The 9306-nt window shown below is 50.3% G+C and overlaps 1 pseudogene across 1 annotated transcript; it reads right to left on the bottom strand.

Moving 5' to 3' along the window:
- Positions 1–3619: 3619 nt before the first annotated feature.
- Positions 3620–7944, bottom strand: LOC111554908 (annotated as a pseudogene). Its single transcript, XR_003309632.1, has 3 exons — positions 7876–7944; positions 6858–6972; positions 3620–5105 (listed from the first exon to the last, which is right to left on the bottom strand). The product of XR_003309632.1 is annotated as a Y-box-binding protein 1 pseudogene (transcript).
- Between the last annotated feature and the right edge of the window lie 1362 nt (positions 7945–9306).

Below are 9306 nucleotides of genomic sequence, written 5' to 3'. Positions count from 1 at the left end.
TGGTTAGCCCATAGATGGGTCATCCTTGGGTCAAGTGCCCACCCCTGGTCCAGTCATGTGTGAAGAGGGGAGGTGGGTCACATGCTCTCAGACAGGGCTGTATGGGCCAGATTTCCTCCAATCACAGGGGGAGCAGATTGGCCATGATGAACACCTTCAGCAAAGAGACCAACTGTCTTTTAACCTGATACTGATATGAGAACAAAATCAGTCTGATTCTGAGCCTTTATACAGCAGTAAGATGTAATAACACTTCTCAAGACACCCTTTGAAATAAGGTGAGAGTCCTTCTGCCTTAAGACATGCTGACCAAGGGCTGCCTCGCTGTGGTGGCAGCCTGGGCTGCAGGGCTCCTGAGAGCCACCTCTTGGCGCGTTGGTCTGGGAGACTCTAAAGTCACTCCCCCCGCAGAGCCTAATTACTACATCAGAAATGTCTGATCTTTGCTGATGGGTGGTTAGCTATTTGAGAGATTTACAAAGCACTAATTCTGATTGACCACAGAAAGATTTTCCCTGCTTAACAAGAAGATGCTAAAAATTACCCAAGGACCTCTGCACCCTCCTGGACTGGCTTGACCTATTTTCATCCATTTTGAACATCCAATTTCTACCTGCTTCTCTGAACCAACTCACAACCCAGTGCCTCTGAGTGACTGACTTTTCATTCCTTGATCCTACATGTGACTCTTCTGCTCAACATCCTGCCTAGAATCCCCAGTATCTTATATGACACAGAAAATGGGACTTTAATGAACAAGTGGGCAGGGTGATTATCTATGGTCTTTTGCCTGTGCTGGGTTTAATCACTGTACCAGCCTCACACATAGGTGGGCAAAAACTCAGTTACCTCAAATGCAAGGGCTTTGAGAACTTACACTTGAAATTAGAGTGAGGATCTATCTACCCCAAACAAAGTTACTCAGACACTTCATTACCTAAAATCAGACCAGAACCTGAGGATGAGCCAAGAGATGTCTAAGCAGCCAACATTATCTACAGAGGACCATATTGTTGTGTTTAAAGTAGCATCTAACTCAAAACAACTGGCTTCTCAGAGGGCTGGATGGCCTATTACCCTTTAAGAAGCCTGGATGAATCCTCTCGAAATAGGAAAAGCTAGGTTCCTTACAACCTATTTACTTTTTGTTTACACATAATTTTAGCATGTTTGCATATCTGGTTTCTCAACCCAGAACAGACTAAAAGAAGATGAGTCCTGAGGTTGCTACAGGTATGAACAAAATAGCATTCTCCCTCACAACAGGGAAAAGTAACCACTTCACAGAAAGAGATCAGAAAATGATACAAAGTAGACCCAAGAACCTCAAAGCATAACAATATGAAGAGATACAAATGACCACGCATATCTCAAAGGTTTGGGCACTACTGGGTTAACAGCACTATAACTGAAGTTTCTAAAAATGACCCTAAGTAGAACAGTAATGTGAAATTAAGATCAGTATATTCTATTTTAAAACCTGGTAAGCACATGACTTTTTTAAGAAAAACTTCCATCCAAAATGATGAAATGTTTACATGTGATGTTTATTTTATTTTATTTTGAGATAAGGTCTCATTCTGTTACCCATGCTGGAGTGCAGTGGAGCAATCATGGCTCACTGCAACCTCCGCCTCCCCGGGCTCAGGTGGTCCTCCCACCTCAACCTCCCAAGTAGCAGGGACTACAGGCATGTGCCTCCATGCCTGCTAATTTTTGTATTTTTATGTAAAGACAAGGTTTCGCCATGTTGCCCAGGCTGGTCTCAAACTCAAGTAATCCGCCTGCCTTGGCCTCCTAAAGTGCTGGGACTACAGGTGTGAGCCACCATGCTCAGCCACATGTGATATTTAAAAGGACAAACCTTAAGCTAGCTGGAAAGCTCCACTATCCAGAATGATGGGTTTTGTTCTGGATAACTGAGGTTTTGCTATATAGCTGAAGTCGAACCCTCCAGACCACTTCTTTTTTTTTTTTTTTTTTTTTTTTTTTTTGAGACGGAGTTTCGCTCTGTCGCCCGGGCTGGAGTGCAGTGGCCGGATCTCAGCTCACTGCAAGCTCTGCCTCCTGGGTTTACGCCATTCTCCTGCCTCAGCCTCCCGAGTAGCTGGGACTACAGGCGCCCGCCACCTTGCCCGGCTAGTTTTTTGTGTTTTTTAGTAGAGACGGGGTTTCACCGTGTTAGCCAGGATGGTCTTGATCTCCTGACCTTGTGATCCGCCCATCTCGGCCTCCCAAAGTGCTGGGATTACAGGCTTGAGCCACCGCGCCCGGCCTGGACCACTTCTTAAAGGACATCAGGGAACCTTGTCAGCCAGGGAAATGCCGTTGCTGTGACTTATATGCTATTTGGATGAAGCCAACAGGGGCTGAAGAAGGTTTGACTGTATTTGGTTGTAGGCTTCGCTTGGCACCGTCTCTTTAAAAGGCTGCCTGCCTTTGAACTAATCCTCTATTTATAATCCAGCTGGAGAGAGGCCTCCTCAATGTATACAAATTCCTCGAATTTACAGAGTGCTGCTCACGTAAGCCCTGAGCCCCATTCCAGAGCTTCTGCCTGGGCCCTCACTTCTCCAGCAAGGACCCTGAATCATCCCGGTGCTGTGGTAGACAGGCCGCCTGGCACGCCCAGCGCCCCCACATTCTTGTGGGGAGCACCGGGCACATCTGGGAATGGGGGCATGAGTTGGATTAGGCTCAGTAAACACCATCACTCACTCCTAATGGCCCGCACTGCTCAAAGGCTCTTTCCTAGAAGCCAAGAGTTGAGGCCTCAGGCACAGCTCACCTCTATCAGGCCGTTCCTTTCTTACAATTCATTCCCTCCCCAACACGACGCCAACTTCACATTTTCCTTTTTTCCCCCCTTGCACAAATTATTGCAAGTCATGGCAGTCTAAATATAGCCGCAGTCTGCGCTCCAGATGCCGAGGCCATGCAGCCCGACATTCTCCTGGTGTCTTTCCAGCCACCTCTTGCTCTTGCTGTCCTTTCTCTTTTCTCACCCTTGCTTTCTCTCTGATACTGCTGCTCTCTGTCTCCCAGTCTCCCCAGGTCTTTCCTGTTTTTCTGGTTCAAAGGAAAGTTCTAAAAGCAAGGCCTGAAGCCTGGACAGCCCCCTGCCCAGCCCTCCAACAGCACTAGCTGTGGGAAAGGGATCCCATCTAGAGAAGAGGCAGAAGTGCAGCGACCTCTAGGACCCTCGGCCATACCTGCCGTGGGTTCTTACCTAACCTTCACTTACTCGCTTTGTCCAGGAGTCGTTTATCCTCCTTCCTCCTCATCTGTTTTTTCTTCTTCGGTCCTGAACGCCAAAGACTGACTGGCCACTCCTTCCATTTAATAACCTCTTGTGTTACTGGAAAATATCTATTAGGACACCCTCCAAGTCATTACTTTCTTGAAGTTAAATGATATCAATTCCTTTTGCCTTCCTTCCATGGGCTTAGGTGTCCAAAGCTTTCATCATCTGCATGGATTCTCTCTGTACCGTCTCCAAGTTGGCCATATCCCCTGTAGGAAGTAGGGCCAGACCTTGAGTCCTCTGTCCTGCTAAGGGTTTGACATCTGCTTTGTGAGCATAGTGGAGCAAATTTACTGATACCTCTTTTTCTTATTATTATTATTTAAGACCTTTATTAACAGGTGCTTGCAGTTTGTTGACTTTTTTGAAAAAATCAAGTTGTCAACTTTTATTACAAATTAAAAATGAAGTTCTTAAAAATCTCAACTTGACCAGATATGAAACAATTTAAAAACCTCTAAAGGCGTATTGAGAAAAACCAGGCTTTTTTAAAAAACACGTTTGTTATTACCAAAAAGAGACGTCTTTAGGTAAAAATAATAAAAACCCCATGCTGCATAGATAATACAGATAGTTCTATTTATCTGGTCAACGGGCAAAAAGCAAGCACTTAAGGTCTTCAGCTCCAATCTTTTGTTCATTTCTTATCGCTGGAATTTCATATTTCTTCTCGTTGGATGACTAAACCGGATGATGGTAGAGATGGTAAGCCGGCATTTACTCAGCCCCACCCTGCTCAGCCTCGGGAGCGGACGAATTCTCAGCTGGTGGATCGGCTGCTTTTGTCTCTTTGCCATCTTGTGGTTTAGGGTTTTCTGGGCGTCTGCGTCGGTAATTGAAGTTGCGGCGGTACCGACGTTGAGGTGGCTGCTGACCTTGGGTCTCATCTCCTTGATTTTCTTTATCTTCTTCACTGCCGTCCTCTCTAGGCTGTCTTTGGCGAGGAGAGCCCCTGCGGAATCGTGGTCCATATCCCCGATACATACTCTGCCTCACTGGTCTACCTTGTTCTCCTGCACCCTGGTTGTCAGCACCCTCCATCACTTCTCCCTGCACAGGAGGGTTGGAACACTGTGGTCGACGCCCATAGGGTCTCCGCATGTAGTAAGGTGGGAACCTGCGCCTGCGGTAGGGCCGGCGTTGTTGGGCCTGGCCTTCGGGAGCACTCTCCGATCCCCGTTCTTTTCCCCACTCTCACTATTCTGGTAATTTTGCTGGTAATTGCGTGGAGGACCCCTACGAGGTGGATAGCGTCTATAATGGTTACGGTCCGCTGCATATTTACTGCCTTGAACTGGAACACCACCAGGACCTGTAACATTTGCTGCCTCCGCACCCTTTTCTCCTTCAACATCAAACTCCACCGTCTCTCCATCTCCTACACTGCGAGGGTACTTCCTGGGGTTATTCCTCTTTATGGCAGTCTGGTGTACAAATACATCTTCCTTGGTGTCATTCCTGTTGATGAAACCGTATCCGTTCCTTACATTGAACCATTTTACTGTTTCCAAAACCTTCGTGGCGATGACCTTCTTGTCCCCGCCGGCAGGCGCCGCCGATGTGAGGCCGCTCGGGCCACCGCTCCCTGCGCCGCTGCCCGTAGTGCCGGGCTTGGTGTCGGCGGCGCTGAGGGCAGGGGCGGCGGGGGGCTGCTGGGTCTCGGCCTCGCTGCTCACGGTTGCGGTGATGGTGACTGGGGCCGGCTGCGGCAGCTGCGGCTCCTCCCGGGGTGTGATGGCGGCGGCGGTGGGGCTGCTCAGGGCTCTCTGGGGTCCGCTCTCCGCTCCCGCTACCGATCGAACTCAATTTACTGATACTTCTTAATCACAGGCCCCTAATTTAAAGAGAAGTGCTACAGTGATGATGTGTGTTCATGCCTAACTTGAGGTCCACTCTGATAATAGGCTGGTCCTTTTCTTCACTGAAAGCAAAGCATTTGATTCACTTGCATGTTTTATTCTATCCTTGTCAATATGCTTGTTCACTCACTATTAGTCAGCTTTCTTAAGTTCTAACTTGGTGGGCTTATGGTGACTCACATCCCACAGGTGGGGAGTATATAACTATTAAGTCATTCTGCTCGCTTATTTATTCAAAGAACAGTTATTGAAAGCTGGGTGCCCCAGTGCATGCCTGTAGTTTCAGCTACTCAGGAGGCTGAGACTGGAGGATGCCTTGAGGCCAGGAGTTGGAGACTGTAGCATACTATGAGCATGACTGGGAATAGTCCACTATGAGCATGGCACCCCAACCTGGGCAACATAGCAAGATCCTATCTTTTTAAAAAAAAAAAAAAAAGCACAAGAAATTGTTATAGGATACCTCTTTAGGCCTAGCCATCCATACACAAATAAGAATTTGCCTCAGGAGACACACAGACTAGTCCGGGGCTTCTCAACCTCAGTACAACTCACATCTGGGGCCACAAAATTGTTGTGTGGATGGTCCTGTGTATTGTAGAATGTCTAGCAGCATCCCTGGCCTCCACCCACAAGATGCCAGTAGCACCGCCTCACACACAGATTGTGACAACTAAAAATATCTCCTGCCATGGCCAAATGTCTCCTGGAGCCAAAATCACCCCAGTTTGAGAACCACTGGTCTGATGAGATAGACAGATATGCAAATGATCATTATAGCTCAAAGAAGCCCTACCATGGAGACACGAACACAGGCCCATGCATAGAGGGCACCAGAGTTGAATTCTGAAACTGGGTGCGATTTTTCCACGTAGAGACTGTGCTGGAGAGATGATATTCTTGGCAGAGAAACAGCATGTGCAAAGGCACAGGGGTGTCAAAGAACAAGTTAGCTGCCTGACGTGGCAGTTACTGGGTAGGAACAAAAGGAGATGAGGATGAACTGGGGCTGGCCCCAGTGTTTAAAGGGCCTTGTGTGACTCGGATGCTTGCACTTGATCCTGAAGGTCAGGAAAAGCAGGAAGGTTTGTAAGCTGCAAGCATGGTTGTTGGCATGATGAAGAGAGACAGCTCTGACGACACTCCAGGAAGAGATGATGTGGGCTTGAATGAAGGCAATGGTGCTTGAGAAGGGAACACAAGGGGCAGGATTTGAAAGCTCTTTCTGAGGCAGAGCATGCAGGATGTCTGAGTGGGGATGAAGACAGGGAATCAGCCCAGTGATACAGAGCTGATGGAATCCCGGTGGGTCTGTCTTGGCATTAAGGCTTTTTTCTATCCTGGAAGCATTCTAGAGTTTGGGCTTTGCCTGCCTTGTCTAAGAAGATGAGGCTGTGGAGACACCTTTACGTCAGGGAGTGTTTCTGCTCATTCTTCCTCGTTTGCTTTCAGATCAGGTTCACGGGAGATGTCTGGTGGACAGAACTCCCCACTCCCTTTATGAATTGCATTAAGGACACGAGCTGCTGAGTTTGTTGCTGTCCGTGCCTGGCAGGCAGATGGCCCTGACCCTCAGTTTCTCCATTTGTGATGGGAAGAGAACTCCCTGCCCCATCTCCCAGGATGTGGTGCGTGTGAACAGGGCTGTTTCTGTGGGTGGTTTAGACCCCCCATGGGTGCTTGGCACTTCCTGCCTGCAGTTGGCGAGGATCGCGAGCAGTTGTAATCAGGCCTGATGGGAAGGCCCCCGACTCTACCACGGCCTTGAGTGGCTGCCAGCTCCGTGATCAGGCCTGCTTCAAAACTTGCCTGCAAGTTATTTTTCTCAGGGTGTCCGGTTCCTGTAAACAGGCTTTCCCAAACCCTCTCAGGCTCCAAGAACCCCCTTTGGCTGTGCATCCCAGTGCCCTTCACGCTCCCCAGCCCAGTGGAAAACCTCAAGACAATCCCACTCCACTCAAGCTTCATGCAAGCCCTCCCCTCCAGCTCCCTCCCTGCCTTCCCAGGTGAGTTAGAGTGAAAGCAGAGAGTAAGAGGCTGGGATGGAGGCCCCTTGGAGGGAGGCTGGCCCTGCCAGGCAGTTGTGATGGTCTCAGGCCTGCTATGCAACACCTTTCCCCAGCACTTGCTCTGGGTGCGCTAGGTGAGTGGGTTGTGCCAGGAGGCAAATGGTGAGTGTGTGTGTGTGTGTGTGTGTGTGTGTGTGTGCCAGCTCGCTGGCCCCACTCTCAGGAGCCCGGTGCTGATGGTGATCTCTCTCTCAATGCAGGAACAAGGGACTGCATTGTTAGCTGGCCTATCTCTTGGTTTCTGATTCACCCCGGGCCACGGCAGCCTGAGCAGGTTCACAGCTGCTCCGGGATATACTTTCCAGCACATCTAGGGCTTGGAACAGCCCCAGGTTTCAGGAACACATGGTGATGGGGGAGGGGAGGGGCTCAAATAGACTAGGGGTGTGGGGGAAGTGAGCTACTTCTTTCTTTCTTCAAGACGAATCTCCATTTTCATCATCTGATAGCAGGAACAGCATCTGAGGACGGCGGATGAATTGCAAACCTGCTCAGGTCAGGGGAGAGGGCAGGCGCATGGAGGGGATGGGCAGATTCAGTTCATCCTGGCTGAGGTCTTCTTGTGCAGCCGTGTACCCTCTGACACACAGCTCTTGCTCCAGTTTCAGCCTCCGCCCAGCCAGGGCCTGCCAGGGGCGCCCACCCGCGGGGCACTCTGGCGCACATCTCGGAAGTCAGCCCCCAGAGTGGGCCTCTGACTTCCAGCAGCCATGGCCAAGAGGGCAGGGAGGAGCTGGAGACCGGCCCTAAGAGGTGGGACCTGAGGAGCACCAGGTTCCCATCAGTGGGGTCTTTTCTCTCTGTTGCTAGTGGCTGGTTAAGGAGGAAATTGAGACTGTAATTTCCCAGCCTCTGCCATCTCCCTATTTTCTCTGAGACAGGTAACTGCCTCACAATAGACAGGAGCCAGGTGACACTGCTGTCCCAAGCATTCTGCCCACATTCAACCACAGCCATTCATCCATCCATCTGATGTCTGCTGAGGGCCTTCTAAGAGCCAGGCATGGTCCAGGTGCTGGTTTTTAGCAAGGAGCAGAACACAGTCCCTGTCCTCCAGGAGCCAGGAGAACCCAGAGGAATGGCAGGCATTGACAGCACCAGGTACAAGGAGCTCGGACTGGGCAAAACCAGATTTGAGCACTGTCAGTGACTTTGAAAAGCCCGGACCCTGCTCACCTGGCAGCAGGCAGCCTCCTCTGTGGCCATCTAGCTGGGCAATCTGGGGCAGGGCTCTCTTTGAGCCTGGTCATCTCAGCCCACCCACAGAGATGACTATAGGTACCTGCCTACATCCTAGGGCAGCTGAGAAGCTCAAAGATTTGTGCCCAGAACCCCAAAATATAAAACCTTTGTCCAGCTCTCAGATTCTTCTCCCCTTTTTCTCGATGGGGTAACTGAGGACTGAGGCCCAACATGCAGGAGCCAGTATCAGAACAGGGAGGCTGCTGTGTGCTACCAGAGCTTGCCGCCCCTCCCGGCCTCTCTGGGCAGTGCTACACAGAGCCGGCCTCTGTGCGGGGTGCAGAGCAGCTCCAGGACTACCACACAGAGCCCCTTTCTCCTGCGCTGTGGCCCAGAGCTCGCTCTCAGGGTCCTATTTAACGGGTCGGGTAATTGAAAAGGCGACCGCAGGCCGGCAGTGTGACCTTTGGACCTGCCTGGGTGGGTGATTGAGTTAGGCCCCACGGGCCCCCACCCCTGAAAGGACCAGCCAGGCCCCAATTCTGCGCAGACACAGCAAGGAAGGTGCAGCATGGCAGGGAGGACCGGGCTGAGCTCCTGGCTCCCAGCCCCCATGGGTCACTTGTTCCCCCTGCTTCCCACTGTTCCCATTCATTATGCGGGGTCAAGAACTACCACCTTCTCTTTGAGGATAGGCAGGGAGAGGGGACAGGGTATATGTCAGAGACTAGATGAGCTCGCAGCTGAATAAAAGGGTTTAAGCAGCCTGGTTAAAACAGGAAAGAGCCTCCGTACAACCTAGTCATAGTGCTGCTTTGACTTTCTACACAGAACTTTCTACAAAGATGGAATGTTCTAGAGTTGCACTGTCCAATAGGATAGCCACTAGCCA

Source organism: Piliocolobus tephrosceles, chromosome 6 (genome assembly GCF_002776525.5).
Source record: "Piliocolobus tephrosceles isolate RC106 chromosome 6, ASM277652v3, whole genome shotgun sequence".
Lineage (NCBI taxonomy): Eukaryota > Metazoa > Chordata > Mammalia > Primates > Cercopithecidae > Piliocolobus > Piliocolobus tephrosceles.
The sequence above is the reverse complement of the archived record's forward strand: the minus strand, read 5'-3'. Positions and strand labels throughout refer to the sequence as shown.